Source organism: Fistularia commersonii, chromosome 33 (genome assembly GCF_037954325.1).
Source record: "Fistularia commersonii isolate RoL2024-O1a breed Wild chromosome 33, RoL_Fcom_v1.0, whole genome shotgun sequence".
In the NCBI taxonomy this organism is placed as follows: Eukaryota; Metazoa; Chordata; class Actinopteri; order Syngnathiformes; family Fistulariidae; genus Fistularia; species Fistularia commersonii.
The window spans coordinates 9,337,295-9,348,820 of record NC_141316.1 but is presented as its reverse complement, the minus strand read 5'-3'; the positions used below and the strand labels follow the sequence as shown (position 1 = coordinate 9,348,820).

Sequence of the window (11,526 nt, the reverse complement as noted above, 5' to 3'; positions counted from 1 at the left end):
GGTTGCCGATCGGCGACACTGGCAGGATGTTGAGTCTGCGCGGGCCGGCGAGGTTCCAGATCGTTCCGATGTGGTCGTTTCACATTCTGGACTCAAACACAGACAAATTGGTGGTTGGTGGGAATAATTGGGATTATTACAGGAAAAGGGGGAGGAGATGGGAGGCGGGTTGAGACTCGGGGAAGCAAAGCGACGGTGGGCTAGCTAGTAATGCGGGCTAGCTTGGGATGCACTTGCCCCGGTAGGCCGCAAATAAAACCCGCGAACACAGAAACCTCGTCAAAGTTAGTTATTTTAAAGGACCCATTCCAGACCCGAGCGTTCCTCTAATAGATAGCAGATTCATCCGACCGCGGGTTCGTTTGTACCCGGGCTTCATCGACTGATCCGAGGAGCGGCTCCGGAGCTCTGGGTGGCAACGTCGCGGCCGCGCAATTTATTAGCTAATCGCTAAGACAGAGCCAGATCCCGTCGCTCATGAATATCGGAGCCCGAATGAGAACCAGAAGTTTCATCAGAGCCCGGCTCGCTCTCGCTCTCCATCTTCAGAACACACATCGAGTTCAAATGGGAACTCCCAAGCGCTTCCAGCTGGCAACGCTTTGGGATAATGATGCCGGATTCCTCACAAATGAAGGGTCTAAACACCACCAGAGACGTACCTGAACGCGCGGACGGGCGTACACGTTCGGAGAAAACACACGCCGGCTTTTCCCTCGGCGGGTTGATCACAAGCGGGAAAGCTAATTCGGCGCTACATTCGACGGGGCTGACCGTCGAACGTAGCGCCCGACCCCGAGATCGGATTACCGCGGATTCGTCGTTTAAAGCGCTTCGGCGGCCGAGTCATCGGCGGGACCACCTTCGGCGGCGACACGTCCCCGTGACTGATGGGACAATAATACCGACGGTGGACTTATTGATAGCTCCCGCTCCTCCATGCTGACGTGTTGATACCACACACCTCGAGCGCTGGAAGTGGCGGCGTGACAGAGAAATATAGCCTCACCGCCAGGCACACACACACACACACACACACACACACCATGAGGACACGCTGGTATTACAGCCATTAATATCTCTTCCGTTCCCAGTCGGGCCCGGGGTCTTTGAAGCTCCGTGGCAGCTGAGCCCTGAGTGAGAGGGTGTGTGAGAGGATGTATACAATAACCTCCAAGACGAGCCGGCGAAGGAGTGGGGTGACGGCGCACACACACACACACACACACACACACACCCTTATAAACACGGGGTTCGCCGAGAGGCGCTCGCCGTGTTTACTTTCACACGAAACCCCCTGGTGTTGTTTGACGAGCCCCTCTCCGTCTTTGTCTCTCTGCAACTTGACCTCCACACACACACACACACACACACACACACACACACACCGTCGTTTTCACCTTCCTCCCGTAACCCCGCCCAATCAACCTCCCGCCGACCCCCGAGGGGGGGGGGCGAGGGGTGGTTTTCTCCCCGGCAGCAGCTAATTATCAGCGAGCCGGAGGGGTGGGTTCTCGCTTTTGGCCCACTTCTCCGCCGCGGCGGGGAAGTGAAGGGCATCAGCAGGGGCCCGTGGAGCCGTACGGCAGCCATCCAAGCTAATTAGTATTTGAAATAAATAAAGAAAGTGGGTAATTGGTGACGGCCATTAGGAGGATGACGGCGCAGGGACAAAAAAAAAAAAAAATATGAAATGAACCCGCGGCTCATTAGACAGCTCGCATTCAGACACGGTGAGACACGTTCCCGAAGTAAAGTCATTTATTTATATATATACATCTCTTTTTTCTTCTTTTCTATTTTATTTATTTATGTATTTATTTTTTAACTTTACGCATACAACTTTGACGCCGCTACCCCACATGCTCCCCGATTGTCCCGCGGGGACTAATAAAGTTTTTCTGATTCTGATTTGATGTTTGCAAATTGGAAAAATAGCACAGAATGACACAGATTATAGAGAATTAGAAGCTCCAGAGTTAAAAAGCTGGATGCTGTGAAAACGTCCAGCGAGAAATGTGAAAAAAAAAAATCACACGGATGGAGTTCAGAAACACATTTGAAAAATCCAGAAGGTTTCCAGGTGGCCCGGTCAGCGCCATGTGTGCCACCAGTATATGTGTGTGTGCACTGAAATGTGTGAAGGTGCTCTGCAGGTTGAAACACACACACACACACACTGTTAGTGGCGTGCTAAGCGCCACACACAGCAGCTCATGGTGGGTTCAGTGTCTTACCCAAGGACATTTTGGCGTGCAAGCCGGGAATTGAACCCACACACACTCTCGGGAGAAACACACACACACACACACCTCAACCAGAAATGGGGAAATCAATCATTTTTCTGTCCTGACGACAATCCTGAGGGGCAAAGTCAAGTCTCCGGGAGGTGTTTTTGCCCTTCAGACACTAGAGGGAGTCATTTCCTGCTGAAAACCAGACAATGGACCCCCTTCTCCTCCACCTTCTCCTTCTCCTCCACCTCTTCTTCCTCCCTTTTTTCCTCCTCCACCTCTCCGAGGAAGGTAAGCATCTCCCTTTGCGCCCAGCAGCAGCAGCAGCAGCAGCAGCAGCAGCAGCAGGGGTGCCAAAAAATGAAGCGAGGAAAAAGCCGGAGGCTGACATTTTCTCCAGGGTGTCCGCCGCAGGGAACCCAGGGGCCTTTGAGCAAACACACACACACACACACACACACACACGCGCGCGCACACACGGCTGGGGCTTGTTTTTCCTCAGACAAACATCAGCAGTGATCCAAGTGCAGCGGCTCTCCCGTCTGACAGGCAGGCCGCTTTCTTTCACTCCGACTTTTACGCGGTCTAATCTCTGACACTTTGGAAGTGAGGAGATAATCTGCACACACACACGCGCGCGCGCGCGCGCGCACATACACTGAAAACAGACGCCTCAACTACGCACCGACGAATCAAGAGCAGAATTGACTTTCTAATAATATTTGCATGTTTGTGTAAGAAGGGAAAGGCCTTTTCTGCAAAGATATTTCCACTCAATGTCTATTTTTATTTCTAAAAACACACATTTTTTCGTGTTCCAAAGCCCCCAGCCTCAAGGCCGCCGGCGGGATCCGGCCTCAAATCCACCGGAAATGACCGTCAGACCCGGAAGTGGTCATTTCCAAACTCACGTTTACCGACAAACACGAAAACATGCAGGAAATAACCGATAACAATCGATAAAAGTGATATTGATCGTTGTTTTCTTACCGGGATTCACGGCGGACTGCGTCAACCTGCGGTGTCAGCTGCAGGTGTGCTCAGGTGCTTCTGCGCCTGCGCACACACGCACATGCACACGCACATGCACACGCCGGTAAATACTGGGGAATGTTGATCAGCTTAGCGGAGCCAAGAGGTGCCGGGGTCAGGAGGCGCTGCACCTGCGGCCACACGCCGGCCGGAAGTCCTTTGGATTCGGGGATTGATCACACACACGCACACGCACGCACACGCACGAACTCGCACTGGAGGTGCGGGTTTCCCCACATCCACGAACCCGAGTGGAAAAAGAAAGACACTTGGCTGCACAGGAGATTACCTGGATCTGATTCCGAGGGGGGGGGGGGTGTTACCCACGCATACGCGCACACGCACACGCTCTCTCTTAGGATGCATTAAATGCGCCGCGCATCCGTGCGTCATCCCCCCCACGCCTCGTTACTCGGAGTAATAAGTTACAACATCTTATTGATCGTTTCCAACAGGTTCAGTGTTGTGTGTGTGTGTGTGTGTTGTTGCAACGACCTCTATATGGGACTTCACACACGCACATGCACACACACACACACACACACCGGCAGGGACCAGTGCGTGACTGGTGAATTGGATGCGCGTTATTTGGTTATTACGGTTATTTTTTGCAGCAGCACCGATTTGCAGGTAAAACCGGAGGTACCCTTTATCACAACGGAGTGATACACACACACACACACACACACACACACACACACTCTCTCTCTCTCTCTCTTTCTCTCCCTCCCTCTCCCTCTCCCTCTTCCTCCCTCCCTCCCTCTGTTCGCACACATGGTTTGGAAAAATCTGGGTTTCATTTTCGCGGGGAGTGAACCTTCCCCCGGACTGGCTTTTACAACCTATGGATGCACCGGCGCAGGACTTCCAGTCGCTCTGCAGGCGCGGATGAGCGCACACCCGCTCCCGCCTCCATTACGCACGGCTTTCCGCTCCTCGAGGAGCACGCAGGAGGGGAACGGAGGGAAGTGTGAGGGAAAACGCAGGGGGGGAGGATTTGCGTCCGGAGACGACGTTCCCCCGAGCACCTGAGGCCCCGGGCCGCTCCGGATCTTCCCCCGGGGGGTGGCGGCTCCTGGCCGGGGACGCGGTAAGTTTTGTATCCTTGTGTGTGTGTGTGTGTGTGTGTGTGAGGGGGGGTGGATTTTGATCCGAGATGGAGTGAGAGCTGCACGGTGCCTGCCACCGGCTCTTCGCGGAGCCAGCGGCCGCCTGGAGTGCGTCCTAGCCCGGGGAGGTGGAAGCGGGCGCACCGGTGGAGGGGGTGGGTGTTCGGCGGGGGTGACACCTGTCCAACACCCGCCCCCACTTCCCCCGGGAGGAGGGGGAGAGGGGGTGGGGGGGGTTAATCCCGGGGTACAAGCTTTTAATAGCGACTTGGACCAGCGGTTGGGGCTCCGGTGCCAAAGCAAGCAGCCTCTCGGGGTTCCCGAAGACTCCCAACGCGTTTGTCACGTCTAATATTTTCCCTGCACCGCTTTTGCACGCCGGGGGGAAACATCTGCGGGCGGGGAGGCAGGAACCGGACCTCTGCTTGCAGGAACTTGTTAGTCTGCGCGTCCGGGAGTGCGCTCTTCTGTGCCCTGCTCTAACTCTGCTCTGCGCTGCGCAGCGAAAGGTGTGACAGGAAACAAAAGCCGATGGTGGCCGAGCTCCACCCTCCAGGCTCCTGCAGCCGCTCTCAAGCAGCTACAAGTCCGGAGCTGAAGGCAGGAGTCCCGCACAGATCCCTTATCTGGGCTGCTCCAGTGGACGCCTAGAATGCCCCCATTGCAAGGAAACAGTGTCAGATACTTGACCTACTTCTCACTTTCAACCACAAGTGCCTGGGAGCGGCCCGGGGATGCGGCCTCCGGGGGGGGGGGGGGGGGCGAGGTCAGGGAGGATGGGAACGACCCCGACACACACACACACACACACACACACCCGTGATAAACACACAGGCCGTCGCTTTTCCGAATCGATCGTCGAGCCGCCGCGGGCGAAGACCCGGCGGGAGCTAATCCCGCGCAACAGTGTGCAAATTCTATCCGCCGCTGTGTGTGTGTGTGTGTGTGCGCGTGTGTGTGCTTGCACGGGGTATTTATGAACCCAAGAGGTGGCCTGAGAAGGTCAGATTGGGAGGTGGAGAAGGAGGGGAGGGCTGCAGGAACATAAGAAGATCGTGTTCTCCTGCGTCCTCCTCCTCCTCCTCCTCCGGACCCACCTGAGCAAGAAAAGTCAACACATCCAATATATTTTTCTTCTCCTGCGATGGGAGGGGATCGAGACGGGGGTGGAGACGATAAACCATACGCTCGGCTTCGCTTCCAAGCCCTCCGCCGCCTCTTCCATCCTACATCGGGGTGACAGCGAAGGGGGGACGATCTGCGTTTCCGCGCGTTTTCTCGAACCGAGGAGAGCCTTGGGGTTCGGCCTGCGGGGTGGAAGTGTGTGCAGGGAGGAGAAGATCAGGGCATGAAAGGGAAGGGCTTTAGTTTGGTGAGTCATGAGCCCTGGCATCCTCTGCGATCCGCTCCCCCTGTTGCGAGCGAAGCCGCTTATTATTAACGCGAACAGCGTGCGTTTGCGCGTCCGCGTTGTGTTAAATGCAACCAACCAAACTTTGCAAGTATTCCAAGCACTTCATAAAATTATTTGTGTTTCTTTTTGGCTTTTTTTTTTCTTCTTCTTCTTCTTCCCCCCTGTGAGTTCAAAGCAGCCCCCTTTTGCTTTTGGCTGCGGGATAGAGGTTGCTCTTGTGCAATGGAAAAAAAAAAAAAAAAACTGTTTTCCTGTTAGGAAGGGGGGTTTTTTTTGGGTAAACCGCGGCTCTGCCTACCGCAGCCAGCCTTCAAAGAGTTCAGAAAGAGCTCACCTCTCTCTTTAACTGCCTCTAAACAAGCCGCTTCCTCTCGTACGGGAACACCTGAGATCCCTCGGCCGGGCCTGCGGTCGGGATTACGACCGAAGTCCGTGGGAAATTGGAAATAAAAGAGGTCGAACCCGCACCTGCTCCGCGCTGAGGCTCCCAGCGGGCCTCTTGCGGCGTCCCGTTCGCGTCCCAGGAGATAAATCGCACCTTCGTCGGCGTCTTTCGGTCATTCGGCGGGAGAAGTGATTAAAATCATCCGTTCCACCTTGGGGTTGTCGCTATCGCTTCCTTAGTCGGTGTTGTTTCTACGCGTGTGTGCGATCCAAGAGACACTTATTACATCGGCGAGGAGATTTAGCACATTTTGGCTGGGTGTGATATCCGTCTGCGAAAATGTTTTGTCTACGCAAAACCAAACATCCAACGGCGAGATAAAGCCGATGGGAAGGTTTCAGCGCCTTCGAGGTCGGGCCGGGGAGGAAGTAGATAATTGCACTAAACACAAATATAGAGGTGTGTATTCTAGATCAGAAGACAAGCGGCGGCCGCGGCCGAGCCTGAATACACACCGGTTGATTTATTGGAAATCAAAAAAAAAAACTAGCTGCGATAATTTGACTAGAAATGGGTTTTGTCCTGTTTGGTGTTGCTAATGCTAATCGGCGAGCAGTCGGGAGAAGACAAGCGGGTGAAATAAGATCGGGAGTGACCTAAAAACCGGAGATAGGGTTTCCGAGGATCGGCCGCGGGGGGACGGGAAGGTTCAACCGGGAATATTTCCTTCGAGGATTATCAGCCGAGAGAGAGCTCGGTTAGGAAAATGGTTTTACGCGGCGCAGCGGTTAGCGGTGGTTAGCGGCGAGGAGGTCTGTAGTTGGATTTCCGCTGGGGCTTTTCCATACGGAGTCGCCATGACCTCAGGGTTCCTCCAACACGCCAAACCCGTGCAGGAGGTCGACACGTGAGTAGAGCAGTAGAGATACTGTATTGATCCCGAAGGAAGTGAAGGCGTCTCGGAGCATAAGCATAATAAACATTGCACAGATCAGACATGTTGCACGGTCACTCGGCAGGAAATAATGATAATAATGATAATGATAATTTGAAAAAGAATCCAACGAGGTCGGAAAAGTGTCCCGATAAGGTGCCTCGCAATAATCCAAGTCGAATAAAGTGTCCTAAAAAGACCGTCCGGTTATCCAGGATAGTGCAGAAGATTGTTGTCCGGGGTAATAAATGACAGAATAAGAATAGAATAAGAGGATGAATTGTCATATCTCTCTATAGGAAGCTTGTACCTCATCCTTTTATTATTATTATTTCTTTTATGTCTTCTGTATAGAGCGTCTGAGACCACTCAAATTCCTCCTGGACTAATAAAATACTTCTGATTCTGCTGCTTTGTGCGTGAGATGGTGAATAGTTGTACGTCTTTATATGTGATGTGGATGAATGAATGAATGAATCCCATAAAGCCAGAAAACCAGGGAAATCACAACTAAAACCTGCTCTTGTTGTTGAAATCGCTTCAAACTAACAGTGAAGTTTCCGCCGCCGCCGCTGTGCACGATCTGTTTGTGACAAGTTAACCCCGTTTAACCTCGGGCTCGATGAGTCACCGGAGCGAACCTCCCCGAGAAACACTGACCTCACCGAACACTTCATTAAGAAGAAAAACACGAGGCGTCCTGTCCTATCGCCGGGAACGAGCCTCCGTGGCCACCGGGGCCACCGGGGCCACCGGGGCCACCGGTGCATTCCTCCGCTGCAGCGGCATCTCCGTCAGCTCTGCAGGCAGATAAGCGGGAATTATTGAATCGGCGTTTTGTAATGGTTTAATAGATTTTCAGGTTTAGTAGATAGCAGCTTGCCCCGCGATGATAGCGGCGGGAAACGATTTAGAGGGTTGGAACGGCACGGGGGAAACGGAGGCGTGGACGGGGTCCAGGTTCGACCATCTCTGGGGCTTTGGAAGTTTGTCAGTGATCCTGCTAAGGATGTTGGTGGAAGAGTCGACCCTCCGCCCTGATGAACGTCGGCTGATTGTTTATCTGGACGGCTTTATTCGCCTCCCAGATCTTTGAGAGCGCGGGGACTTTATCAGAGCGTGTCTGTCAAGCCGTCAGCGATCGGGTCCCCCCGTGGGACGAGTCTTCGCTGGAATATATGCCAAAGGTTTACTGGAGGAACGACACGGTGGAGCAGCTCAAAGCCAGAAGGTCCCCGGTTGGATTCCAACTGGAGGTCAAAGTTCTCCCCGTGTCTGCGTGGGGCCACTCAGGGTTCTCCGGGTTCCTCCCGCCGTCCAAACACATGCAGGAAGCCACATTTTGTGAATGAGAGGGTAATTGTGATACGTCTCGATGCGATTAGTGAATGAATGAGTGAATGCATGCACCTCTCTATATGACGAGTGAATGAGTGAGTGAATGCACGTATGAATGAGTGAGTGAATGCATGCGTGTCTTTATATGACAAGTGAATGAGTGAGTGAATGCATGTATGAACGAGTGAATGCATGCGTGTCTTTATATGACGAGTGAATGAGTGAGTGAATGCATGAATGGATGAATGAGTGAGTGAATGCATGCGTGTCTTTATATGACAAGTGAATGAGTGAGTGAATGCATGCATGTCTCTATATGACGAGTGAATGAGCGAGTGAGTGAATGCATGAATGAGTGACTGAATGCATGTATGAATGAGTGAATGCATGTGTGAAGGAGTGATGCATGTGTGTCTCTATAGGACAAGTGAATGAGTGAGTGAATGCATGACATGGGAATGAATGGGTGAATGTGTCTATATGATGTGCAAATGAATGAGTGAATGTATGAATGAGTGAATGCATGCGTGTCTTTATATGACAAGTGAATGAATGAGTGAATGCATGCATGTCTCTATATGACGAGTGAATGAGTGAGTGAATGCATGACATGGGAATGGATGGGGGAATGTGTTTGTGTCTATATGATGTGTGAATGAATGAGTGAATGTGTGTATGAGTGAATGAAGGGCTGTATTTCTAAGGGTGTATGAATGCGAGGCTGAATGTTATATGTCTATTTGACCTGCGAATGATGGAGTGAAATGCATGAATGAATGAGTGAATTCATGCATGTGTGTGTGAGGTGAGAGTTTGTATGTCTCCATAGGACATGGGAATGAATGAGTGAATGTTGTATCTATTAAATGTATGATTTAGAGGGTGAACGTATGTGTCTACATGACATGTGAATGAGTGAGTGAATATTGCAGGGCTTTGTCTCTGAGCGATGTGTGAATGAGTGAGTGAATGGCTGTATTTCTTAATGATATATGAATGAGAGGGTGAAAGTTCATAATTTTCCATATGTCATGAATGAGAGGGTGAATGTTTGTACTTCTCTATATGATGAGTGCATGAGCGAGTGAATGCATGTATGAATGAGTGAATGCATGTATGTCTGTACGAGGTGAGAATTTGTATGTTTCCATAGGACATGGGAATGAATGAGTGAATGTTGTATCTTTATTAAATGTGTGATTTAGAGCGTGATTGTTGTATGTGTCTGTATGGTGTGTGAATGAGTGAGTGTTGCGGTCAAAGTTCTACACAATGTGTGAATGAACAAACATGAGTGTGTGAATGGCTGTGCGTCTATATGACGTGTGACCGAGAGAGTGAATGTTTGCATTTCTTGATATGACGAGTGAAAGTTGTATCTATTAGAGGTGTGAATGAGACAGTGAATGCAGTATGATTCAATATGGAGTGTGAATGAGTGAATGTTGCAGGCGCGTGTCTACAAGATGTGTGGATGAGCGAGTGAATGGCTATACAAGACTCTCAGAGAATTAGAATATGGTGATAAAGTTCTTTATCTTCCAAAATGCAATTAAAAAAACAAAAATGACTTTTTCATGATATTCGAATATTTTGAGATAGGATTTTTGAGTTTTCTTAAGATGTAAGCCATCATCTGCATGATTAAAATAATAAAAGGCTCGCAATATTTCAGTTGATTTGTAATGAATCCGGAATGTATGACATTTTTGTTTTGGTAATTGCATTACAGTAGATAAAGAAATTCATCACCATATTCTAATTTTCCGAGACAGTCCTGTATGTCTGCATGAGGCGCGGGTGACTCTTGACTCGGCCCTGTGATTGACAGGTCCGGGGTGAACTCCCGCCCAATCGCGGCTGAGAAAGGCTCGCGCAGGATTAGCCGTCCAGCTAATGAACGAATGAACGCACATAGAAGGATCGCATCTAGCGACTGGATCGGACCCCGGGGCAGGTGCCGTCCCCCCGGAGGACAGGGGGAATAAAAACCCCGTCAAACCATTTTCAATCTGGGGGGTTTTGAATAGCGGGGCCTCCCCTCACTGTTCCTTTGTGTTGGCACAATACATCTTTCCCCGCTCATAATGAGAGTGGATGTGGGCCTGTTGTTAGCCTATTAAAAAGTCCTCTGTGGTTCTGGGCAGCCACTAATAACCCCACCAGGGATTACTGTACAGCAGGCTGACGGGACAGCAGGGCACCGGCTTCAGCCCCGGCTCGCTGTCATCCGAGCGAGGAAACCCAGAAGACCCCCATTCAGCCCCCGGCCCGAGTGGGGCCGCCACGCCAACTCTCCTGAGCGGCGTGAAAGGCTCCCACTTGGGATACAAAGCGGCTCAGCTGTCCCCGTCCTCTCCTCGCTTTCCCCCCGGCGCCCTCCTCTACACCCCAAGCCAAATAAAGCCTCTCAGCGACTTCTGTTTTCCTAATCTGTGAACTCTGACAGCGGCGCCCACGCTTGAAAGGGAGACAACTCAACATGGGATGATCTCCCGGTGACAGCGAGAAGCTGAAAAAACGTTTCCCGGAATGTCTCCCGGACCACCCTGCCATCCTCTTTCTGCGTCTTCCACTCCCCCCCCCACCCCCACCCCCATTCCTCGCATACCTTCTTCTTTTTTTTTTTTTTTAAATCGAATTTCCCCGCTTTTGCCCGTCCTCTAATTGGACGATTGAAACCGTTCGGTCTGTTCCGCTCGCTAAATGGACCGAGCGGCGTCTCTCACGGCGCCCCCGTTACGGAAGTCCCCCCCCCCCCCCCGGATGACTTTGGAGGAAATCGTACCCATAAAACCGACAATCGAAATGTTTAAGATAGTGTCGATAATTAGAGAGACAGTTAGAAAATAGCAAAAGACGTCCACGAATAAATAGACTGCAGAGAAAACACTAACAACATCAACGGGGATAAGAATGGACAACGATGGGTGAAAATAGACGACCAAAATGAGGGCAAAAACAGAGTGACAATAGCAAAGACAAAAATAAAATAAACAAAAATAAGCAGGATGCAAAATAGGCTGAGACTTCCAAGGGGATCTTCTTTGCAGATCTTCTTTTCTTTTTGGCTTTTCCCT

At 51.2% G+C, this 11,526-nt stretch overlaps 1 protein-coding gene across 1 annotated transcript in view; it reads left to right on the top strand.

Moving 5' to 3' along the window:
• Positions 1-4,253: 4,253 nt before the first annotated feature.
• The window catches only part of ntn2 (netrin 2), a 39,789-nt gene continuing 32,516 nt past the window's right edge, over positions 4,254-11,526 (top strand). Inside the window, exon 1 of the mRNA XM_086140624.1 lies at positions 4,254-4,356. The gene's annotated coding sequence lies outside the window, so the exon portion shown is untranslated. The remainder of the gene's footprint in view (positions 4,357-11,526) is intronic.